Here is a 25,243-nt window from a genome sequence, read left to right on the forward strand (position 1 = left end):
ATCTGTGATGGCGAACAATTAGCGAGAGGCGTTTTATTAAGAATTACTCTCAGATGTGATTAAGGCGAATGGCGCTGATAAAGCATTTGCCAAAGCGGTACGGCATAAGGTGGGACGAGGCATTCTGAATTACATTTTATAGATGTATTTCTCACAAATGTCTGAGCCTCTCGCGGTCGTCGTCATCGTCGTCGTCGTCGCCGCCGCCGCCGCCGCCGCTTCTGCAGAATTAGCAAATGGCCATCGTAGCAAATGCGGCGAGGGACACCCTGCCATCGATTCCGATTGCGCAAAGTGTGTGGTCTTGTTTTCCTGTCTATGTTTGGTCCGTCTCGTAAGAGGTTGAATGTAACGAATGGGTGGGAAAGAGTAAGGGGCAGCGGCTGTGTGGAACGAAAACACAATTCCTCAGGGGGTGTGAGCGTTTCGAGATGAATCGTATATAAGTTATACTTGGTCGTCAGTGACCGTGTGGCCTAATGGATAAGGCGTCGGACTTCGGATCCGAAGATTGCAGGTTCGAATCCTGTCACGGTCGTGTTTTTCCAGTTCTGAGAAACAAACATACCGTTTTAATGTAGCAATTGTGCAGTACGAAACCGTCTGAATGTTGCTGTTGACCATTTTGTGCTTGGAGATGGTCTTGAGCTTCAAGCACACACAAGAAGACCGGTGTTAACTAGCGAAATGGTTGGCAGAGTGCCCTCACCGCGAGGTTTGACTGGCACTTGCACATCTAAAACAACGTCGGAAAGTAACTCGTTCGGCTTTTGAGTCACGTCAAGTATGTGTGTTAATTTTGACGCCGCTAGCTCTGCAGATTGTCATGCAATTCCTTTACCTCTCAGAAATGATTATGAAATAAAAGTGAAGTACGTGACGAGTGTGACGTTAGGAAAACATTAGGCAGCATGCAGAGATTCTGTATGGGACCAACCTACCCAAACGAGTACTGTGTGATCTGCTACCCAGCAGGTACCCAACGAGGCAGCACGGCTAGCTCAGTCGGTAGAGTATGAGACTTTTAATCATAGGGTCGTGGGTTCGAGCCCTACCCTGGGCGGAACGGAATTTTTCTCCGCTGCAGATGTAAATTACCGATTTTCTGATTAACGTGATGTAATGGAAATAGCAACTTTAAAATTTGCCTACGTCTCAATCAGTCTCAAGAAAACTGTATTTGAAGGTGAAGGTGATTTTGTAGACATGTGAAAGTCATGTTCTGAAGTGCAGGTGGTTTTGTTTGGAGAGAACATCGGCTACGTGTCAGATGTGTAGCCAAGCAGTAATGGGTCGCCATAGCTGCTAATATTAGTGAAAAATATGAAGTGTTGTCACCTGAAGTCTGAAGATTCAGACGACCGTGCGGCGAAGTACGCAAAAGTTCCGCTAGGCCGCGCCTCTTTAGCTCAGTGGTAGAGCACTGGTCTAGTAAACCAGGAGTCGTGAGTTCCATCCTCACAGGAGGAAGACGAATTTTGGAAATCAGTTGCGCGTCATGGCCGTATAGCAAACAGTATCTATGATGGCGAACAATTAGCGAGAGGCGTTTTATTAAGAATTACTCTCAGATGTGATTAAGGCGAATGGCGCTGATAAAGCATTTGCCAAAGCGGTACGGCATAAGGTGGGACGAGGCATTCTGAATTACATTTTATAGATGTATTTCTCACAAATCTCTGAGCCTCTCGCGGTCGTCGTCGTCGTCGTCGTCGTCGTCGTCGTCGCCGCCGCCGCTTCTGCAGAATTAGCAAATGGCCATCGTAGCAAATGCGGCGAGGGACACCCTGCCATCGATTCCGATTGCGCAAAGTGTGTGGTCTTGTTTTCCTGTCTATGTTTGGTCGGTCTCGTAAGAGGTTGAATGTAACGAATGGGTGGGAAAGAGTAAGGGGCAGCGGCTGTGTGGAACGAAAACACAATTCCTCAGGGGGTGTGAGCGTTTCGAGATGAATCGTATATAAGTTATACTTGGTCGTCAGTGACCGTGTGGCCTAATGGATAAGGCGTCGGACTTCGGATCCGAAGATTGCAGCTTCGAAACCTGTCACGGTCGTGTTTTTCCAGTTCTGAGAAACAAACATACCGTTTTAATGTAGCAATTGTGCAGTACGAAACCGTCTGAATGTTCCTGTTGACCATTTTGTGCTTGGAGATGGTCTTGAGCTTGAAACACACACAAGAAGACCGGTGTTAACTAGCGAAATGGTCGGCAGAGTGCCCTCACCGCGAGGTTTGACTGGCACTTGCACATCTAAAACAACGTCGGAAAGTAACTCGTTCGGCTTTTGAGTCACGTCAAGTATGTGTGTTAATTTTGACGCCGCTAGCTCTGCAGATTGTCATGCAATTCCTTTACCTCTCAGAAATGATTATGAAATAAAAGTGAAGTACGTGACGAGTGTGACGTTAGGAAAACATTAGGCAGCATGGAGAGATTCTGTATGGGACCAACCAACCCAAACGAGTACTGTGTGATCTGCTACCCAGCAGGTACCCAACGAGGCAGCACGGCTAGCTCAGTCGGTAGAGCATGAGACTCTTAATCATAGGGTCGTGGGTTCGAGCCCTTCCCTGGGCGGAACGGAATTTTTCTCCGCTGCAGATGTAAATTACCGATTTTCTGATTAACGTGATGTAATGGAAATAGCAACTTTAAAATTTGCCTACGTCTCAATCAGTCGCAAGAAAACTGTATTTGAAGGTGAAGGTGATTTTTTAGACATGTGAAAGTCATGTTCTGAAGTGCAGGTGCTTTTGTTTGGAGAGAACATCGGCTACGTGTCAGATGTGTAGCCAAGCAGTAATGGGTCGCCATAGCTGCTAATATTAGTCAAAAATATGAAGTGTTGTCAGCTGAAGTCTGAAAATTCAGACGACCGTGCGACGAAGTACGCAAAAGTTCCGCTAGGCCGCGCCTCTTTAGCTCAGTGGTAGAGCACTGGTCTAGTAAACCAGGAGTCGTGAGTTCCACCCTTACAGGAGGAAGACGAATTTTGGAAATCAGTTGCGCGTCATGGCCGTATAGCAAACAGTATCTGTGATGGCGAACAATTAGCGAGAGGCGTTTTATTAAGAATTACTCTCAGATGTGATTAAGGCGAATGGCGCTGATAAAGCATTTGCCAAAGCGGTACGGCATTTTCTTCGGCGGACCTCGGAAGAGTTCCGCCCTTCGATACCTTGCAGAGTACTGCTACGTATCGAAGTGCTAGGGCTTCGCAGAAGTCGCAGTCGCAGTCGCAGTCGCAGTTCCGGAACCGCCAGCAGCAGCAGCAGCAGCAGCAGCAGTTTCCAGTGCCGCCAGTTTTGCAGTAGCAGTCGTCGCCGGACCCAGCCGCAGCTTCCGGACCCAGCCGCCGCCGCCGCCGCCGCCGCCGCAGCTTCCGGCCCCCGCCGCCGCCGCCGCCGCCGCCGCCGCAGCTTCCGGCCCCCGCCGCCGCCGCCGCCGCCGCCGCCGCCAGGACCCAGTGCTTCGTCTTCCTCTCCTGCTTTCGTTGTCGTCGCTATTCTCGTCTTCGTCTTTGCCTTCATCCTTTCGCTCCTCGACGTCTCTCATCTGTCATCTGTAATCTGTTCCTGACTTTGTCCCTTGTCTGTCCCCATTCTTCTTTTCTGTGTTTCCAGTTTTCCTTACTGCCATCATGACCACCCCCACCACCACCGCCACTACCACCGCCATCGTCTATACGACGCCCTCCCTCGCTGCCACTACTCTTACTTGGTGTGCTCAGTCGCCCCCGTCCTACTATATCCCGCCCCTCCTCACCCTTCCCACCCCAGCTCCCTTTGTCGCCCCATCCCCTGCTCCTTCTCCCCAAGCCTCCACACACGACCCCTTTCCCCCACTCCCCCACACCACTCATGCGGCCCCTGCCAGGGTTGTGTCCCGTCGGGCTACGACCCATGCCGCACCATCGCCGGCGCCAGCACCACCACCTGCAGCAGCGCCACAACCAGCAGCAGCACCAACAGCAGCACCAACAGCAGCACCAGCACCAGCACCGACACCGGGACCTGCCGCTTCCCGTCATCTCCCCGTCACTCCTGTGCCCCACGCCTCCTCCCATCCTGTCCCCGCTGTTAAGCGTCCCAGTGGCACCCCCGCCTCCTCTGCACCCAAGAAGTCCCAGCATCTTCCCCCTCCCCCACCCCTAGATGCCATGGATGTCTCCCCTCCAGCCCCCTCTACTTCCTCTTCTAACTCCCCCTCCTACAAGTATCTCCTCTCCCGTCCTGATCCCTCTCTCCTGGAGGCCCGCAACCTGACCTTGCTCCTCCGCCAATACTTCCCTGCAGCCCCCATCTCCCTTCTTACCCCCCGTAGGGACTCTGTCTTGATCACCTCCCCAAGCCCTACCCTACACTCCGACATCCTCTCCCGAATTCCTCTCACCCGATTTGGACCTAATGCCTCCCTTGCCCCTGCTCCTTCCCCTTCCTCCCCCCGTCAACCCCAACCCCCACGTCGCCCGCCGACCCTCACCGCCGTGATCACTCGGCTTAGCCCGACGATCACGGAGGAAGAGGTGCTGGCGGAGTTGAAGGCCCACCCGTACCTGGAGGTGCGAGCTGTTCGCCGCATTTTCAACTCTGCGGGCCCCACTCGCCTTATGCGAGTTTTCTCCGAACACGCTCCCTCCATCGACCATCTCCTTAAGGAGGGTGCCCTCCTCTTCCACCGCCGGTATAAGGTTGACCCCTCCCGCTCCCCACCACAATCCATTCGCTGCCAGAGGTGTCTGCGTTATAACGCACACCCAACATCAGAGTGCCGCGAGGCCCCGGTCTGCCCGCATTGTAAGCAAGCGCACTTCCTCCGGCAGTGCCCCAACCTTCAGTCTCCTCCCTCCTGCAATACCTGCAACCTCCAACACCCTACCTACTCCCAGAAATGCAAGGCTCGACCTCCTCCATCCGCTCCTGAACTCACTGTTCCTCTCCGCCCTTTGGATGACCCCACCCCTCCTGGCAATTCCCTCCGTCCTCCCCCCACCGCAGAGGACATCATCAGGTTCGTCACAATAGTGCTCCAGAACGTCCATCCCTTTCAGCGTCCCCACACCCTCCACCAGATTTCCCTCGCTGCCCGTTTCGTGTTCCACCTCAACACCTACGCCACCTATTCCCACAACCAGGCCCATTTCACCTTCTCCCGTCTCGACACCCTCGTTTAAATTCCCATTATGGCACGACAGCACCGTATCCTGTTCAATAACATCCGCTCCCTTCCCACCAACAAGCACCTCCTCATGCATACCCTTACGACCCACCGTGTGGATGCCTTCCTTCTGAACGAAACCTTTCTTCAGCCCCACCACACCGTCCACACCTCGCCCTACCTCCTTCACCGGTCTGACAATCCACTCCAGATAGCGCGTGGCGGAGTTGCCATTGGCCACCACCGCCAGATCCCTGTCCGGCTCCAACCCCTCCTTCCTGACCCCACAGAACACTTGATCCTTAGTCTCTTCTTCCCCGGCCTTACCCTTACCTGTGCCACCATCTATGTCCGCCCCGCTGCACCTATTCCTTTCGACTTCCTTTCCTACATCGACCGTACCTTCTCCTCCTACGTGATCGCCGCCGACCTTAACATCCATAGTCGTTCTGCCGCCCAGTTACGGCGGTGGCATCGGTTCCTTGCCACCCTCCAAGGCGACGTCCTTCCAATTCCCCAACACACCCGCCCTGAATCCAATACCACTCCCGATGTCGTCCTAGCCTCCCCCACCCTGCTTGGCCGCATAGCGGTGGACGTCCTTGATCCCATTGGCAGTGACCATCTCCCTGTCCTCCTCACTGTATCAGACGGTCGTCGCCCCCGTCCCGACCCGCGCCATGACCCTCCCCCGAAATATGTCCATGACTACTCCCGTGCCAACTGGAATGCCTACCGGGACTCCCTTGCTCTCCAGGTCGATAGCCACCCCCTCACCTACCACCAACCTGATGACGTTACCCGTGCTGCCTCCTTTCTCCAGCAGACCTTGTCTGAGGCCGTGGAGGCCCACGTCCCTACCATTGCCATCCATCCGCACCGCCCCACCTTACCCCCACAGGCCGTCCTTCTCCTGCGTGAATCCCGCCGGCTCTACCGTGCCTTCCTTCACACACGTGACCAGGACACACTACGACGCCACCGGCAACTACAGCGACACATCAGGAACTTACTCACGGCAAAGAAACGCCGGGACTGGCGACAGACATGCACCCGTCTTAATGCCACCTTACCTATCAACTCGTCCAAGTACTGGTCAGCCTTCCGCCGCCTTACCGGATCTAAACCCTCTCCCCACTACCCTCTCCTTCATGATGACCACCCCTTCCCTGATGCCCTTAGTAAGGCCAACCATTTCGCCTCCTACCTCTCCGATATCCTTACCATCCCTGACGATCCCCAGTTCGATTATTCCCTCTTTCCTGATGTCCGTGATCGAACTGATACCTCTGTCCCCCCGCTTGCTCCTGGCTTCCAGTACTTGGACAACATCACACACACAGAACTAAATACCCCAATCACCACTCAAGATATCATTGCTACACTTCGCCCTAAACGCAACACTGCTCCCGGTCACGATCGTGTTACTTACCGTCACCTCCGTGAAGCTCCTGCCTCCTTCCTCTCCGCATTGGCCAGGCTCTACAATGTGGTCCTGTCCACCGGCTACTACCCCGACCTGTGGAAAACCTCCCGGATCCTGATGTTCCTCAAGCCCGACAAACCGCCTTCCGCTGTCTCCTCCTACCGTCCCATCAGCCTTACCTCGGTCTTCAGCAAGGTCCTGGAATCCATTCTTACCCGCCGCCTACACAAGCACCTTCACCAACACCGCCTCCTCCCCCCTACCCAATGTGGCTTTCGGCCGTCCTTCTCAGCCGATGACCTCCTCCTTCACCTCACTCACCTCCTCTCCGAACAACTCAATTCCCGTCGTTCCGCCATCTTCCTTTCCCTCGACCTCGAACGCGCATATGACCGTGTGTGGCATTCCGGTCTCCTTTTCAAGCTCCAAACCTTTGCTCTTCCTCTCAACTATGTCCGTCTGGTCGCTTCCTTCCTTTCCCACCGTCCTTCCTATGTCACCATCCACAACACTGATTCCTACACCTTCTACCCCTCCGCCGGTGTGCCCCAAGGTTCCGTCCTTTCCCCTCTTCTCTACCTCCTTTACACGGCAGACATGCCTCCACCTGCACCTCCCCTACACCTTCTCCAGTACGCCGATGACACTGCCTTCCTTGCCCTCGCTCCCACCCTGCAACGCTCCCAGCACCTTCTCCAATCCTATCTTGACCGGTTCACCACTTGGTGTAACCAGTGGTTGCTCAAGGTCAATCCTTCCAAGACCCAGGCGATCATTGTAGGCAAAACCACTCGTTCCTTCCGTCTCCTTGATTTCTATCTTACTATTTATGGCCGTCCCATCACCCTCACACCTACTCTCAAGTACCTTGGTGTCACCCTCGACCGTCGCCTCTCCTGGAACCCACATCTCCGGACGATCCAAGCCAAGGCACGCTCCCGCCTCCGCCTCCTTAAGCTCCTTTCTGGCCGTACATGGGGTCTGGACCCTTCCACCATCCTCTACACCTACAAGTCCCTCATCCGTCCTATCCTTTGCTATGCTCATCCCGCCTGGATCTCTGCCCCTCCTACCTTCTACAAGTCCATTCAGATCCTAGAACGCCATGCGCTCCGCCTCGCCTATCGCATCCGTCTCCCTTCCCCCACGCGGATCCTCTATGACCTGATTCCCTTCCCGCACCTCCTCCTTTTCCTCGAACGGTTACGGATCCTCTACACCTCCCGCAAGCTTGATCCTCCACACCCTCTTGTCTCTCCCATCCTCTCCCACCCCAACCCGCTGCCGCGCCTGCATTCCTATATCCCACCTGCTCTCCATCTTTACACCCTCCACACCCTCTCCCTCGGTGGCTTCCGTCAACTCCCCCTCCCTGATGATGCCCTCCTCCCCTCCATCTACCCCTCCTACCAACTTTGAGCCTTACCTTCCCTCTCCTCTCCTTTTCCTGTGGGCACCCTCTCTCCCTTCTCTCCCTCCCTCCCCTCCCCTTTCTCCTTGGGCTTCCACTCCCCCTACCCTCCCCCTTCTCCTCCATCCCTCTCCTCCACTGGCATCTTCCCCTCCCCCTCTCTCTCCTCTTCCCCACACCTTTTCCCCTTGGCAGGCCACGACTCTGCTGTCTTCCATCAGTTACTTTCATCGTCCTACGCCGAAGACCATCGCATGTGTTTGTGCCTCGACTCTCCTGCAGTGTGTTTGTGTTTCGTCGTTTGTGCTCCGCTGGTTCACGTGTGGCCATCTGCCATCTGCGTTTGTGCACCGTGTTTCTCCGCTTTTATCCATTGTGCTACGCACGTGACCGACTCCGTTTTAACTCTGTTTTGTCTACTGTTTGTACCCCGCCGTCTTGATTGTTTTTATATCTCACGCATCTCTGTTCTGTGTATACTCTGAGGCCGAAGAGCGGCATACTTGGTCCGCTGCCGGCCTACCTGTTTGTCACAGGTATTAAAATCACAATAAAGGAAAAAAAAAAAAAAAAAGCGGTACGGCATAAGGTGGGACGAGGCATTCTGAATTACATTTTATAGATGTATTTCTCACAAATGTCTGAGCCTCTCGCGGTCGTCGTCATCGTCGTCGTCGCCGCCGCCGCCGCTTCTGCAGAATTAGCAAATGGCCATCGTAGCAAATGCGGCGAGGGACACCCTGCCATCGATTCCGATTGCGCAAAGTGTGTGGTCTTGTTTTCCTGTCTATGTTTGGTCGGTCTCGTAAGAGGTTGAATGTAACGAATGGGTGGGAAAGAGTAAGGGGCAGCGGCTGTGTGGAACGAAAACACAATTCCTCAGGGGGTGTGAGCGTTTCGAGATGAATCGTATATAAGTTATACTTGGTCGTCAGTGACCGTGTGGCCTAATGGATAAGGCGTCGGACTTCGGATCCGAAGATTGCAGGTTCGAATCCTGTCACGGTCGTGTTTTTCCAGTTATGAGAAACAAACATACCGTTTTAATGTAGCAATTGTGCAGTACGAAACCGTCTGAATGTTGCTGTTGACCATTTTGTGCTTGGAGATGGTCTTGAGCTTGAAACACACACAAGAAGACCGGTGTTAACTAGCGAAATGGTCGGCAGAGTGCCCTCACCGCGAGGTTTGACTGGCACTTGCACATCTAAAACAACGTCGGAAAGTAACTCGTTCGGCTTTTGAGTCACGTCAAGTATGTGTGTTAATTTTGACGCCGCTAGCTCTGCAGATTGTCATGCAATTCCTTTACCTCTCAGAAATGATTATGAAATAAAAGTGAAGTACGTGACGAGTGTGACGTTAGGAAAACATTAGGCAGCATGGAGAGATTCTGTATGGGACCAACCAACCCAAACGAGTACTGTGTGATCTGCAACCCCACACGTTCCCAACGAGGCAGCACGGCTAGCTCAGTCGGTAGAGCATGAGACTCTTAATCATAGGGTCGTGGGTTCGAGCCCTACCCTGGGCGGAACGGAATTTTTCTCCGCTGCAGATGTAAATTACCGATTTTCTGATTAACGTGATGTAATGGAAATAGCAACTTTAAAATTCGCCTACGTCTCAATCAGTCGCAAGAAAACTGTATTTGAAGGTGAAGGTGATTTTGTAGACATGTGTGAAAGTCATGTTCTGAAGTGCAGGTGATTTTGTTTGGAGAGAACATCGGCTACGTGTCAGATGTGTATCCAAGCAGTAATGGGTCGCCATAGCTGCAAATATTAGTGAAAAATATGAAGTGTTGTCAGCTGAAGTCTGATGATTCAGACGACCGTGCGGCGAAGTACGCAAAAGTTCCGCTAGGCCGCGCCTCTTTAGCTCAGTGGTAGAGCACTGGTCTAGTAAACCAGGAGTCGTGAGTTCCATCCTTACAGGAGGAAGACGAATTTTGGAAATCAGTTGCGCGTCATGGCCGTATAGCAAACAGTATCTGTGATGGCGAACAATTAGCGAGAGGCGTTTTATTAAGAATTACTCTCAGATGTGATTAAGGCGAATGGCGCTGATAAAGCAGTTTAAAAAAAAAAAAAAAAAAAAAAAAACTTTATTAATAATACAACATTAATTTAATTATACAACATCTTAATATATAACTAAGTATGATACAAAAGTCAAATACAAGAAACTATTCCCATACTATTAACCCACCACCTCAAATAATTAGTGGGTCCTTATTACAAACTACTAATTGGCAGTGTATTACTTGTATGGCACTAACTACGGGCATGATTAATAAGTTACTTGTTAGACTACCTTACATGACTATTCTAGTGTGATCTGCAGTGTTACAGTATGTGCCAGAAGTTATGCATACAAACCTACTGTTATTTAGCCTGCCCACCGAGCTAACCCCAGTGGGCGTGCCCCTGGCACTGGGCTGGCTACGACTTTAACTTCACTGCAGTCCCTACCTTGTTAGTATGTTAGTATTTCTAGTTCTTACTTAAACTACTTTCTACTCAAAAAATAGTTGTGCGATAATTCCAATTCCGGGTAGTGCACCTGCCATCCTTGTCCGAAGACGCGGCGGATTCCAGCCATGAAATGGCTGGCCAGATCCGCGCCTGGCGGTAGTGCAGGTGCAACTCGGTCAAGTTCGGTTTGGTACTTGATTAGTTCCTTGCCCTAATAAAGTCCCTCATGACTTTCATCGAGATCTCATTTGCCAGACTGTTGAGGACTCTGAAAGTGTCGGCACGCCGCAGCAAGGTATATGTATCTTGGCTAGGAAGTTGCGCTCTAAGTTCACTTGCCACTCCATCATACAACGTGCAGTTGTAGATGACGTGTTCGGGAGTTCCTTCCGGAGCACCACAGTCACACGCTGGTGTCGCCTGTTTACCAAATCGGCAAAGGTATGCCGGATATGGCCCATGTCCTGTCAGGAAGTGCAGCAGACCCCTACTTGGCTGAAAGTATCCCATTTTTAATCTTTCTGCAACATCTGGAAGTAGCTCAAAAACTCGTCTCCCAGTTCCTTCCCCTTCCCACTGACTCTGCCATAGTTCCTCCCCCCTTCTTCTGATTGCGTATTTGTCCCCTACTTGCACACCCATGATTTCCCTAGTCTTTTCAATTTTCCCCTTTGTTACCCAATACCACGCTGCCTGCTCCCTAATTTTTATATCAAGGGGACATAATCCCATAATAACTAGCAACGCCCCCCCAGGAGTAGTTCTGTATGCCCCAGCAGATCTTAGTAGCATACTTCGCTGCACCCTCCTCACGGCCATGGCAGGCGCCACCCTCGTGAGCCTGTGTGCCCAGACCCCGCTGGCATACCCTACTAAGGAAGTCAGAATACTATTATGATATAATTTTATTAGGTGGGGGGGGGTAAGTGAAATCTTTTGTGTCCTATGTTTATTAAGTTATTAAGGATTTCTATCGCGCGCTGTGCAATCATTTCTATGTGCGTCGCGTAATTCCATTTTTCGTCTATTATTACTCCAAGATACCTAGCTTCGCGTCGCCGGAGAACTGGGGCTCCCGCAATCCTGACAGTTGGATTTCTTATCAGACTGCCTTTTAGTAGAAGATATGTTGATTTGTGTGGTGCAATTCTCATTTTTGCCTCTCGGCACCATTCCTGGAGAATTTGCATTGACCTTTCCACTTTTGGCTCTAAGTCTTCTCGGCTACGGCCACCTACCAGCAGGAGGAGGTCGTCAGCGTAGGCTATCACGTCTAGTACATCTCTACATTGTTGTAACCTGACTAACAGGGGCTCTATGTTTACGTCCCAAAAGAGTGGCCCCAGGACCGATCCCTGGGGGCACCCCTTCGTACAGGTCTTACTTACTCTCTCGCTAGGCGATGATAGCCAGACCTCCCTGTCCATGCAATAGCTCCTCAGACAGCCATACAGGGGCCCTGGACACTCCATCTCACGCAAACGTGAGAAGAGCGAGGGCCACCAGAGGTTGTCAAAGGCGCCACTGATGTCCACCATGATGCCTACGACATACTTGTGCGTGGATGAGCCACAGACCTCAGCCGCCAGGGCGATTGCGTCAGACGCTGATCGCCCCGGCCTAAAGCCGAACTGCCTGTCACTCATTCCACGCAGCATCCTATGTGCGGTCAGTCTGTCCGCCAGCAGCCTCTCCAGCAGCTTCCCCATGGTGTCTAACAGGCATATAGGTCTATAGGATTTGGGATCCATAGGGTCCTTGTCCTTTCCTTTTTGTATGATTACTACATTTGCAGTCTTCCATACTCTCGGAAATTTCCCAGCTGTGAGACACTCATTGAAGAGCCGCGTTAGAGGAGCCACCAGCTGTGGGGCGAGGAACTGTACCACCTCTGCTACAATGCCGTCCGGTCCTGGCGCCTTCCCCTTCTTTAATGATTTGATATGTGCTGCGACTTCTGCTTCAGAGAAAGGGTACACTCTAGTATTATTGGTATATTCTAGAGAATCCTCCCTGCGGATTTGCCTTTGAGAGTCATCATCATCATGTTCATCATCGTCCGGTAGCAGAGTGCGCAGGAGAACTTCAGCAGTTTCCTTCCACGACTCTGTCACTCGGTCTCCATCTCGGATGGTCGAGAGAACCGCGGGGGATTTAACCTTTTCCCTTACGAGTTTGTAGGGTATTCCCCAGGGATCGGTATCGAGCTGATTTAGCACATAATTCTCCCAACTCCTTGTTCTTACTTCCTTTAATTCCCTTTGAAAATTTTCTTTCTCATCTCTGTAACGCTGCAGCCAGTATTGCTTCTCTTGCCAGACGGCACTTCGCTGGTAGTACCTCCTCGCCCGTCTAACAGACCGACGCATACCTTCCAGTTCGGCAGTCCATGGTGATGGTGAGGCCGCCACGGCCCTCCTCCTGGTTGGCACGGCGACCTTTACCGCCCTAACGATGGAGCCTACCAGTTCTTCGGCGTACCTGTCGACATCCAGGCCACCCTCAGGCAACGGAGGAACGTCACACTCCTGAGCCAGGCATTCCCAATTTGTCTTGTGAAAGTTGTATTGAATCTCCCACCCCAGGTCCCAGCGGCACTCTTCATCTCCTATGCAAAAAGTAATCAAGTTGTGATCGCTTGTGGTAGCGTGCTCTATCACATTCCAGCTGTGGATGAGGTTTATAGCATTCGGTGATGCTAACGTCACATCGATGTTGGTGCCTTGTCCCCCTCCTCCCGCATAGGTGGGGGGGTTCCCTGCTTTATTTACTACCACCAGCTGTGACGCCATTATTGCTTCCTCTGCCCTTTCACCATTTTCGTCCCTGGTGCCGCTGTGCCATAGGGGGGATTTCGCGTTCATGTCTGCTGTGACTATTACCTTACGCCCACGTAACGCCATCATTACCCTAGAGAGATGTTCTATGAAATGTTCGAAATTTCCCCCGTACTGAAAGTACATATTAACAATATATAATATCCCGGCGGGTGACTGCAACTCGATGACGTTACAGTGGCAATCAGAGAGTTGCGCTATTTTTGTGGCTCTGAGGGCCTTATTTGTTATTACTATTAACGCCCTTGGCTCCTCTCCTGTAAAGATGGTTTGCCATGTTTTCGACATGAATGATATTTGCCCGGCCCAGTAGTATGGCTCCTGTAGACAGACTACATCTAGTCTCCTCTCCTCCACTACTTTTCGGAGTTCCTGCATGACCAACCGACTATTATGAGTGTTTAGCTGCCCTACCGTGATTGAATTTAGGGTTGTCATTAAGGAAAATAAGTGTGAAAGTAACATTCAGGCCATGATTTGTTAAAGTCGAATGCTACTCTACCATTAGCTAGGACAGCCTGTGCATAAATTTCGTCCAGCTTGAATTCTTCACCTCTTCTCTCAAATACTTTCTTCACCAGGTCACGCAGGGCTCCGAAATCAGTGGGAAGATTCACTGACTTCAGCTGTATTCTATCTACAGCCTCCATCGCCGTGAAGGTGACCATTCTGCCATGTTCATGACCTACGCGTACGACGTGCCTCAAAGCTGTAGTGAGGATCGCTGGTTGCTCCAGACGCGATAGCTGCATCGCGAACTCCAAGTTGGGATAGATCCGTCTTGGGTCCGCTCCTACAGCCGGTTTATCGTCTTCCAGCTGTGCCATACTTGTGCTCGTAGTGGTGCTTGTGACTGTGCTGTCTTGCAGGGTAAAAGTTGGAAGACTCCCTGGGACAGGAGCAGAGCTGTTCCTTCCGGGTAAAGATTGAGGCTGTGAGCCTGGGTTAACTGCTTTTCCGTCATGCTCCTCATTTTCTTCTTCAGGTCTGATAAAGCATTTGCCAAAGCGGTACGGCATAAGGTGGGACGAGGCATTCTGAATTACATTTTATAGATGTATTTCTCACAAATGTCTGAGCCTCTCGCGGTCGTCGTCATCGTTGTCGTCGCCGCCGCCGCCGCTTCTGCAGAATTAGCAAATGGCCATCGTAGCAAATGCGGCGAGGGACACCCTGCCATCGATTCCGATTGCGCAAAGTGTGTGGTCTTGTTTTCCTGTCTATGTTTGGTCGGTCTCGTAAGAGGTTGAATGTAACGAATGGTTGGGAAAGAGTAAGGGGCAGCGGCTGTGTGGAACGAAAACACAATTCCTCAGGGGGTGTGAGCGTTTCGAGATGAATCGTATATAAGTAATACTTGGTCGTCAGTGACGGTGTGGCCTAATGGATAAGGCGTCGGACTTCGGATCCGAAGACTGCAGGTTCGAATCCTGTCACGGTCGTGTTTTTCCAGTTCTGAGAAACAAACATACCGTTTTAATGTAGCAATTGTGCAGTACGAAACCGTCTGAATGTTGCTGTTGACCATTTTGTGCTTGGAGATGGTCTTGAGCTTGAAACACACACAAGAAGACCGGTGTTAACTAGCGAAATGGTCGGCAGAGTGCCCTCACCGCGAGGTTTGACTGGCACTTGCACATCTAAAACAACGTCGGAAAGTAACTCGTTCGGCTTTTGAGTCACGTCAAGTATGTGTGTTAGTTTTGACGCCGCTAGCTCTGCAGATTGTCATGCATTTCCTTTACCTCTCAGAAATGATTATGAAATAAAAGTGAAGTACGTGACGAGTGTGACGTTAGGAAAACATTAGGCAGCATGGAGAGATTCTGTATGGGACCAACCAACCCAAACGAGTACTAAGTGATCTGCTACCCAGCAGGTACCCAACGAGGCGGCACGGCTAGCTCAGTCGGTAGAGCATGAGACTCTTAATCATGGGGTCGGGGGTTCGAGCCCTACCCTGGGCGGAACGGAATTTTTCTCCTTTGCAGATGTAAATTACCGATTTTCTGATTAACGTGATGTAATGGAAATAGCAACTTTAAAATTTGCCTACGTCTCAATTAGTCGCAAGAAAACTGTATTTGAAGGTGAAGGTGATTTTGTAGCCATGTGTGAAAGTCATGTTCTGAAGTGCAGGTGATTTTGTTTGGAGAGAACATCGGCTACGTGTCAGATGTGTATCCAAGCAGTAATGGGTCGCCATAGCTGCAAATATCAGTGAAAAATATGAAGTGTTGTCAGCTGAAGTCTGAAGATTCAGACGACCGTACGGACGAAGTACGCCAAAGTTCCGCTAGGCCGCGCTTCTTTAGCTCAGTGGTAGAGCACTGGTCTAGTAAACCAGGAGTCGTGAGTTCCATCCTCACAGGAGGAAGACGAATTTTGGAAATCAGTTGCGCGTCATGGCCGTATAGCAAACAGTATCTGTGATGGCGAACAATTAGCGTGAGGAGTTTTATTAAGAATTACTCTCAGATGTGATTAAGGCGAATGGCGCTGATAAAGCATTTGCCAAAGCGGTACGGCATAAGGTGGGACGAGGCAGTGTGAATTACATTTTATAGATGTATTTCTCACAAATCGCTGAGCCTCTCGCGGTCGTCGTCGTCGTCGTCGTCGTCGTCGTCGTCGTCGTCGTCGCCGTCGCCGCCGCCGCTTCTGCAGAAGTAGCAAATGGCCATCGTAGCAAATGCGGCGAGGGACACCCTGCCATCGATTCCGATTGCGCAAAGTGTGTGGTCTTGTTTTCCTGTCTATGTTTGGTCGGTCTCGTAAGAGGTTGAATGTAACGAATGTGTGGGAAAGAGTAAGGGGCAGCGGCTGTGTGGAACGAAAACACAATTCCTCAGGGGGTGTGAGCGTTTCGAGATGAATCGTATATAAGTAATACTTGGTCGTCAGTGACCGTGTGGCCTAATGGATAAGGCGTCGGACTTCGGATCCGAAGATTGCAGGTTCGAATCCTGTCACGGTCGTGTTTTTCCAGTTCTGAGAAACAAACATACCGTTTTAATGTAGCAATTGTGCAGTACGAAACCGTCTGAATGTTGCTGTTGACCATTTTGTGCTTGGAGATGGTCTTCAGCTTGAAACACACACAAGAAGACCGGTGTTAACTAGCGAAATGGTCGGCAGAGTGCCCTCACCGCGAGGTTTGACTGGCACTTGCACATCTAAAACAACGTCGGAAAGTAACTCGTTCGGCTTTTGAGTCACGTCAAGTATGTGTGTTAATTTTGACGCCGCTAGCTCTGCAGATTGTCATGCAATTCCTTTACCTCTCAGAAATGATTATGAAATAAAAGTGAAGTACGTGACGAGTGTGACGTTAGGAAAACATTAGGCAGCATGGAGAGATTCTGTATGGGACCAACCAACCCAAACGAGTACTGTGTGATCTGCTACCCAGCAGGTACCCAACGAGGCAGCACGGCTAGCTCAGTCGGTAGAGCATGAGACTCTTAATCATAGGGTCGTGGGTTCGAGCCCTACCCTGGGCAGAACGGAATTTTTCTCCGCTGCAGATGTAAATTACCGATTTTCTGATTAACGTGATGTAATGGAAATAGCAACTTTAAAATTTGCCTACGTCTCAATCAGTCGCAAGAAAACTGTATTTGAAGGTGAAGGTGATTTTGTAGACATGTGAAAGTCATGTTCTGAAGTGCAGGTGGTTTTGTTTGGAGAGAACATCGGCTACGTGTCAGATGTGTAGCCAAGCAGTAATGGGTCACCATAGCTGCTAATATTAGTCAAAAATATGAAGTGTTGTCAGCTGAAGTCTGAAGATTCAGACGACCGTACGGACGAAGTACGCAAAAGTTCCGCTAGGCCGCGCCTCTTTAGCTCAGTGGTAGAGCACTGGTCTAGTAAACCAGGAGTCGTGAGTTCCATCCTCACAGGAGGAAGACGAATTTTGGAAATCAGTTGCGCGTCATGGCCGTATAGCAAACAGTATCTGTGATGGCGAACAATTAGCGTGAGGAGTTTTATTAAGAATTACTCTCAGATGTGATTAAGGCGAATGGCGCTGATAAAGCATTTGCCAAAGCGGTACGGCATAAGGTGGGACGAGGCAGTGTGAATTACATATTATAGATGTATTTCTCACAAATCGCTGAGCCTCTCGCGGTCGTAGTCGTCGTCGTCGTCGTCGTCGTCGCCGTCGCCGCCGCCGCTTCTGCAGAAGTAGCAAATGGCCATCGTAGCAAATGCGGCGAGGGACACCCTGCCATCGATTCCGATTGCGCAAAGTGTGTGGTCTTGTTTTCCTGTCTATGTTTGGTCGGTCTCGTAAGAGGTTGAATGTAACGAATGGGTGGGAAAGAGTAAGAGGCAGCGGCTGTGTGGAACGAAAACACAATTCCTCAGGGGGTGTGAGCGTTTCGAGATGAATCGTATATAAGTAATACTTGGTCGTCAGTGACCGTGTGGCCTAATGGATAAGGCGTCGGACTTCGGATCCGAAGATTGCAGGTTCGAATCCTGTCACGGTCGTGTTTTTCCAGTTCTGAGAAACAAACTTACCGTTTTAATGTAGCAATTGTGCAGTACCAAACCGTCTGAATGTTGTTGTTGACCATTTTGTGCTTGGAGATGGTCTTGAGCTTGAAACACACACAAGAAGACCGGTGTTAACTAGCGAAATGGTCGGCATAGTGCCCTCACCGCGAGGTTTGACTGGCACTTGCACATCTAAAACAACGTCGGAAAGTAACTCGTTCGGCTTTTGAGTCACGTCAAGTATGTGTGTTAATTTTGACGCCGCTAGCGCTGCAGATTGTCATGCAATTCCTTTACCTCTCAGAAATGATTATGAAATAAAAGTGAAGTACGTGACGAGTGTGACGTTAGGAAAACATTAGGCAGCATGGAGAGATTCTGTATGGGACCAACCAACCCAAACGAGTACTGTGTGATCTGCTACCCAGCAGGTACCCAACGAGGCAGCACGGCTAGCTCAGTCGGTAGAGCATGAGACTCTTAATCACAGGGTCGTGGGTTCGACCCCTTCGCTTGGCGGAACGGAATTTTTTTCCACTGCAGATGTAAATTACCGATTTTCTGATTAACGTGATGTAATGGAAATAGCAACTTTAAAATTTGCCTACGTCTCAATCAGTCGCAAGAAAACTGTATTTGAAGGTGAAGGTGATTTTGTAGACATGTGAAAGTCATGTTCTGAAGTGCAGGTGGTTTTGTTTGGAGAGAACATCGGCTACGTGTCAGATGTGTAGCCAAGCAGTAATGGGTCGCCATAGCTGCTAATATTAGTCAAAAATATGAAGTGTTGTCAGCTGAAGTCTGAAGATTCAGACGACCGTGCGGCGAAGTACGCAAAAGTTCCGCTAGGCCGCGCCTCTTTAGCTCAGTGGTAGAGCACTGGTCTAGTAAACCAGGAGTCGTGAGTTCCATCCTTACAGGAGGAAGACGAATTTTGGAAATCAGTTGCGCGTCATGGCCGTATAGCAAACAGTATCTGTGAAGGCGAACAATTAGCGAGAGGCGTTTTATTAAGAATTACTCTCAGATGTGATTAAGGCGAATGGCGCTGATAAAGCATTTGCCAAAGCGGTACGGCCCATTCTTCGGCGGACCTCGGAAGAGTTCCGCCCTTCGATACCTTGCAGAGTACTGCTACGTATCGAAGTGCTAGGGCTTCGCAGAAGTCGCAGTCGCAGTCGCAGTCGCAGTCGCAGTCGCAGTTCCGGAACCGCCAGCAGCAGCAGCAGCAGCAGCAGCAGTTTCCAGTGCCGCCAGTTTTGCAGTAGCAGTCGTCGCCGGACCCAGCCGCAGCTTCCGGACCCAGCCGCCGCCGCCGCCGCCGCCGCCGCAGCTTCCGGCCCCCGCCGCCGCCGCCGCCGCCGCCGCCGCCGCAGCTTCCGGCCCCCGCCGCCGCCGCCGCCGCCGCCGCCGCCAGGACCCATTGCTTCGTCTTCCTCTCCTGCTTTCGTTGTCGTCGCTATTCTCGTCTTCGTCTTTGCCTTCATCCTTTCGCTCCTCGACGTCTCTCATCTGTCATCTGTAATCTGTTCCTGACTTTGTCCCTTGTCTGTCCCCATTCTTCTTTTCTGTGTTTCCAGTTTTCCTTACTGCCATCATGACCACCCCCACCACCACCGCCACTACCACCGCCATCGTCTATACGACGCCCTCCCTCGCTGCCACTACTCTTACTTGGTGTGCTCAGTCGCCCCCGTCCTACTATATCCCGCCCCTCCTCACCCTTCCCACCCCAGCTCCCTTTGTCGCCCCATCCCCTGCTCCTTCTCCCCAAGCCTCCACACACGACCCCTTTCCCCCACTCCCCCACACCACTCATGCGGCCCCTGCCAGGGTTGTGTCTCGTCGGGCTACGACCCATGCCGCACCATCGCCGGCGCCAGCACCACCACCTGCAGCAGCGCCACAACCAGCAGCAGCACCAACAGCAGCACCAACAGCAGCACCAGCACCAGCACCGACACCGGGACCTGCCGCTTCCCGTCATCTCCCCGTCACTCCAGTGCCCCACGCCTCCTCCCATCCTGTCCCCGCTGTTAAGCGTCCCAGTGGCACCCCCGCCTCCTCTGCACCCAAGAAGTCCCAGCATCTTCCCCCTCCCCCACCCCTAGATGCCATGGATGTCTCCCCTCCAGCCCCCTCTACTTCCTCTTCTAACTCCCCCTCCTACAAGTATCTCCTCTCCCGTCCTGATCCCTCTCTCCTGGAGGCCCGCAACCTGACCTTGCTCCTCCGCCAATACTTCCCTGCAGCCCCCATCTCCCTTCTTACCCCCCGTAGGGACTCTGTCTTGATCACCTCCCCAAGCCCTACCCTACACTCCGACATCCTCTCCCGAATTCCTCTCACCCGATTTGGACCTAATGCCTCCCTTGCCCCTGCTCCTTCCCCTTCCTCCCCCCGTCAACCCCAACCCCCACGTCGCCCGCCGACCCTCACCGCCGTGATCACTCGGCTTAGCCCGACGATCACGGAGGAAGAGGTGCTGGCGGAGTTGAAGGCCCACCCGTACCTGGAGGTGCGAGCTGTTCGCCGCATTTTCAACTCTGCGGGCCCCACTCGCCTTATGCGAGTTTTCTCCGAACACGCTCCCTCCATCGACCATCTCCTTAAGGAGGGTGCCCTCCTCTTCCACCGCCGGTATAAGGTTGACCCCTCCCGCTCCCCACCACAATCCATTCGCTGCCAGAGGTGTCTGCGTTATAACGCACACCCAACATCAGAGTGCCGCGAGGCCCCAGTCTGCCCGCATTGTAAGCAAGCGCACTTCCTCCGGCAGTGCCCCAACCTTCAGTCTCCTCCCTCCTGCAATACCTGCAACCTCCAACACCCTACCTACTCCCAGAAATGCAAGGCTCGACCTCCTCCATCCGCTCCTGAACTCACTGTTCCTCTCCGCCCTTTGGATGACCCCACCCCTCCTGGCAATTCCCTCCGTCCTCCCCCCACCGCAGAGGACATCATCAGGTTCGTCACAATAGTGCTCCAGAACGTCCATCCCTTTCAGCGTCCCCACACCCTCCACCAGATTACCCTCGCTGCCCGTTCCGTGTTCCACCTCAACACCTACGCCACCTATTCCCACAACCAGGCCCATTTCACCTTCTCCCGTCTCGACACCCTCGTTTAAATTCCCATTATGGCACGACAGCACCGTATCCTGTTCAATAACATCCGCTCCCTTCCCACCAACAAGCACCTCCTTATGCATACCCTTACGACCCACCGTGTGGATGCCTTCCTTCTGAACGAAACCTTTCTTCAGCCCCACCACACCGTCCACACCTCGCCCTACCTCCTTCACCGGTCTGACAATCCACTCCAGATAGCGCGTGGCGGAGTTGCCATTGGCCACCACCGCCAGATCCCTGTCCGGCTCCAACCCCTCCTTCCTGACCCCACAGAACACTTGATCCTTAGTCTCTTCTTCCCCGGCCTTACCCTTACCTGTGCCACCATCTATGTCCGCCCCGCTGCACCTATTCCTTTCGACTTCCTTTCCCACATCGACCGTACCTTCTCCTCCTACGTGATCGCCGCCGACCTTAACATCCATAGTCGTTCTGCCGCCCAGTTACGGCGGTGGCATCGGTTCCTTGCCACCCTCCAAGGCGACGTCCTTCCAATTCCCCAACACACCCGCCCTGAATCCAATACCACTCCCGATGTCGTCCTAGCCTCCCCCACCCTGCTTGGCCGCATAGCGGTGGACGTCCTTGATCCCATTGGCAGTGACCATCTCCCTGTCCTCCTCACTGTATCAGACGGTCGTCGCCCCCGTCCCGACCCGCGCCATGACCCTCCCCCGAAATATGTCCATGACTACTCCCGTGCCAACTGGAATGCCTACCGGGACTCCCTTGCTCTCCAGGTCGATAGCCACCCCCTCACCTACCACCAACCTGATGACGTTACCCGTGCTGCCTCCTTTCTCCAGCAGACCTTGTCTGAGGCCGTGGAGGCCCACGTCCCTACCATTGCCATCCATCCGCACCGCCCCACCTTACCCCCACAGGCCGTCCTTCTCCTGCGTGAATCCCGCCGGCTCTACCGTGCCTTCCTTCACACACGTGACCAGGACACACTACGACGCCACCGGCAACTACAGCGACACATCAGGAACTTACTCACGGCAAAGAAACGCCGGGACTGGCGACAGACATGCACCCGTCTTAATGCCACCTTACCTATCAACTCGTCCAAGTACTGGTCAGCCTTCCGCCGCCTTACCGGATCTAAACCCTCTCCCTACTACCCTCTCCTTCATGATGACCACCCCTTCCCTGATGCCCTTAGTAAGGCCAACCATTTCGCCTCCTACCTCTCCGATATCCTTACCATCCCTGACGATCCCCAGTTCGATTATTCCCTCTTTCCTGATGTCCGTGATCGAACTGATACCTCTGTCCCCCCGCTTGCTCCTGGCTTCCAGTACTTGGACAACATCACACACACAGAACTAAATACCCCAATCACCACTCAAGATATCATTGCTACACTTCGCCCTAAACGCAACACTGCTCCCGGTCACGATCGTGTTACTTACCGTCACCTCCGTGAAGCTCCTGCCTCCTTCCTCTCCACATTGGCCAGGCTCTACAATGTGGTCCTGTCCACCGGCTACTACCCCGACCTGTGGAAAACCTCCCGGATCCTGATGTTCCTCAAGCCCGACAAACCGCCTTCCGCTGTCTCCTCCTACCGTCCCATCAGCCTTACCTCGGTCTTCAGCAAGGTCCTGGAATCCATTCTTACCCACCGCCTACACAAGCACCTTCACCAACACCGCCTCCTCCCCCCTACCCAATGTGGCTTTCGGCCGTCCTTCTCAGCCGATGACCTCCTCCTTCACCTCACTCACCTCCTCTCCGAACAACTCAATTCCCGTCGTTCCGCCATCTTCCTTTCCCTCGACCTCGAACGCGCATATGACCGTGTGTGGCATTCCGGTCTCCTTTTCAAGCTCCAAACCTTTGCTCTTCCTCTCAACTATGTCCGTCTGGTCGCTTCCTTCCTTTCCCACCGTCCTTCCTATGTCACCATCCACAACACTGATTCCTACACCTTCTACCCCTCCGCCGGTGTGCCCCAAGGATCCGTCCTTTCCCCTCTTCTCTACCTCCTTTACACGGCAGACATGCCTCCACCTGCACCTCCCCTACACCTTCTCCAGTACGCCGATGACACTGCCTTCCTTGCCCTCGCTCCCACCCTGCAACGCTCCCAGCACCTTCTCCAATCCTATCTTGACCGGTTCACCACTTGGTGTAACCAGTGGTTGCTCAAGGTCAATCCTTCCAAGACCCAGGCGATCATTGTAGGCAAAACCACTCGTTCCTTCCGTCTCCTTGATTTCTATCTTACTATTTATGGCCGTCCCATCACCCTCACACCTACTCTCAAGTACCTTGGTGTCACCCTCGACCGTCGCCTCTCCTGGAACCCACATCTCCGGACGATCCAAGCCAAGGCACGCTCCCGCCTCCGCCTCCTTAAGCTCCTTTCTGGCCGTACATGGGGTCTGGACCCTTCCACCATCCTCTACACCTACAAGTCCCTCATCCGTCCTATCCTTTGCTATGCTCATCCCGCCTGGATCTCTGCCCCTCCTACCTTCTACAAGTCCATTCAGATCCTAGAACGCCATGCGCTCCGCCTCGCCTATCGCATCCGTCTCCCTTCCCCCACGCGGATCCTCTATGACCTGATTCCCTTCCCGCACCTCCTCCTTTTCCTCGAACGGTTACGGATCCTCTACACCTCCCGCAAGCTTGATCCTCCACACCCTCTTGTCTCTCCCATCCTCTCCCACCCCAACCCGCTGCCGCGCCTGCATTCCTATATCCCACCTGCTCTCCATCTTTACACCCTCCACACCCTCTCCCTCGGTGGCTTCCGTCAACTCCCCCTCCCTGATGATGCCCTCCTCCCCTCCATCTACCCCTCCTACCAACTTTGAGCCTTACCTTCCCTCTCCTCTCCTTTTCCTGTGGGCACCCTCTCTCCCTTCTCTCCCTCCCTCCCCTCCCCTTTCTCCTTGGGCTTCCACTCCCCCTACCCTCCCCCTTCTCCTCCATCCCTCTCCTCCACTGGCATCTTCCCCTCCCCCTCTCTCTCCTCTTCCCCACACCTTTTCCCCTTGGCAGGCCACGACTCTGCTGTCTTCCATCTGTTACTTTCATCGTCCTACGCCGAAGACCATCGCATGTGTTTGTGCCTCGACTCTCCTGCAGTGTGTTTGTGTTTCGTCGTTTGTGCTCCGCTGGTTCACGTGTGGCCATCGGCCATCTGCGTTTGTGCACCGTGTTTCTCCGCTTTTATCCATTGTGCTACGCACGTGACCGACTCCGTTTTAACTCTGTTTTGTCTACTGTTTGTACCCCGCCGTCTTGATTGTTTTTATATCTCACTCATCTCTGTTCTGTGTATACTCTGAGGCCGAAGAGCGGCATACCTGGTCCGCTGCCGGCCTACCTGTTTGTCACAGGTATTAAAATCACAATAAAGGAAAAAAAAAAAAAAAAAAAAAAAAGCGGTACGGCATAAGGTGGGACGAGGCAGTGTGAATTACATTTTATAGATGTATTTCTCACAAATCGCTGAGCCTCTCGCGGTCGTCGTCGTCGTCGTCGTCGTCGTCGTCGCCGCCGCCGCTTCTGCAGAAGTAGCAAATGCGGCGAGGGACACCCTGCCATCGATTCCGATTGCGCAAAGTGTGTGGTCTTGTTTTCCTGTCTATGTTTGGTCGGTCTCGTAAGAGGTTGAATGTAACGAATGGGTGGGAAAGAGTAAGGGGCAGCGGCTGTGTGGAACGAAAACACAATTCCTCAGGGGGTGTGAGCGTTTCGAGATGAATCGTATATAAGTAATACTTGGTCGTCAGTGACGGTGTGGCCTAATGGATAAGGCGTCGGACTTCGGATCCGAAGATTGCAGGATCGAATCCTGTCACGGTCGTGTTTTTCCAGTTCTGAGAAACAAACATACCGTTTTAATGTAGCAATTGTGCAGTACGAAACCGTCTGAATGTTGCTGTTGACCATTTTGTGCTTGGAGATGGTCTTGAGCTTGAAACACACACAAGAAGACCGGTGTTAACTTTCGAAATGGTCGGCAGAGTGCCCTCACCGCGAGGTTTGACTGGCACTTGCACATCTAAAACAACGTCGGAAAGTAACTCGATCGGCTTTTGAGTCACGTCAAGTATGTGTGTTAATTTTGACGCCGCTAGCTCTGCAGATTGTCATGCAATTCCTTTACCTCTCAGAAATGATTATGAAATAAAAGTGAAGTACGTGACGAGTGTGACGTTAGGAAAACATTAGGCAGCATGGAGAGATTCTGTATGGGACCAACCAACCCAAACGAGTACTGTGTGATCTGCTACCCAGCATGTACCCAACGAGGCAGCACGGCTAGCTCAGT

At 52.3% G+C, this 25,243-nt stretch overlaps 10 non-coding genes across 10 annotated transcripts; all 10 read left to right on the forward strand.

Annotated features, from left to right (window-relative positions):
• Nucleotides 1-465: 465 nt before the first annotated feature.
• On the forward strand, nucleotides 466-538 carry Trnar-ucg (transfer RNA arginine (anticodon UCG)). The gene has a single exon. It is a non-coding gene; the product is annotated as a tRNA-Arg (tRNA).
• An 860-nt stretch (nucleotides 539-1,398) lies between these two features.
• Trnat-agu (transfer RNA threonine (anticodon AGU)) lies at nucleotides 1,399-1,470 on the forward strand. Its single transcript has one exon. It is a non-coding gene; the product is annotated as a tRNA-Thr (tRNA).
• A 513-nt stretch (nucleotides 1,471-1,983) lies between these two features.
• On the forward strand, nucleotides 1,984-2,056 carry Trnar-ucg (transfer RNA arginine (anticodon UCG)). Its single transcript has one exon. It is a non-coding gene; the product is annotated as a tRNA-Arg (tRNA).
• A 6,878-nt stretch (nucleotides 2,057-8,934) lies between these two features.
• Trnar-ucg (transfer RNA arginine (anticodon UCG)) lies at nucleotides 8,935-9,007 on the forward strand. Its single transcript has one exon. It is a non-coding gene; the product is annotated as a tRNA-Arg (tRNA).
• Nucleotides 9,008-14,681: 5,674 nt separating this feature from the next.
• Nucleotides 14,682-14,754, forward strand: Trnar-ucg (transfer RNA arginine (anticodon UCG)). The gene has a single exon. It is a non-coding gene; the product is annotated as a tRNA-Arg (tRNA).
• A 1,463-nt stretch (nucleotides 14,755-16,217) lies between these two features.
• Nucleotides 16,218-16,290, forward strand: Trnar-ucg (transfer RNA arginine (anticodon UCG)). The gene has a single exon. It is a non-coding gene; the product is annotated as a tRNA-Arg (tRNA).
• Nucleotides 16,291-16,742: 452 nt separating this feature from the next.
• Nucleotides 16,743-16,815, forward strand: Trnak-cuu (transfer RNA lysine (anticodon CUU)). Its single transcript has one exon. It is a non-coding gene; the product is annotated as a tRNA-Lys (tRNA).
• Nucleotides 16,816-17,151: 336 nt separating this feature from the next.
• On the forward strand, nucleotides 17,152-17,223 carry Trnat-agu (transfer RNA threonine (anticodon AGU)). The gene has a single exon. It is a non-coding gene; the product is annotated as a tRNA-Thr (tRNA).
• Nucleotides 17,224-17,739: 516 nt separating this feature from the next.
• Trnar-ucg (transfer RNA arginine (anticodon UCG)) lies at nucleotides 17,740-17,812 on the forward strand. Its single transcript has one exon. It is a non-coding gene; the product is annotated as a tRNA-Arg (tRNA).
• Nucleotides 17,813-24,702: 6,890 nt separating this feature from the next.
• Trnar-ucg (transfer RNA arginine (anticodon UCG)) lies at nucleotides 24,703-24,775 on the forward strand. Its single transcript has one exon. It is a non-coding gene; the product is annotated as a tRNA-Arg (tRNA).
• Nucleotides 24,776-25,243: the final 468 nt, after the last annotated feature.

The sequence above is a fragment of the Schistocerca gregaria genome, chromosome 11 (assembly GCF_023897955.1).
Source record: "Schistocerca gregaria isolate iqSchGreg1 chromosome 11, iqSchGreg1.2, whole genome shotgun sequence".
Taxonomy (NCBI): Eukaryota; Metazoa; Arthropoda; class Insecta; order Orthoptera; family Acrididae; genus Schistocerca; species Schistocerca gregaria.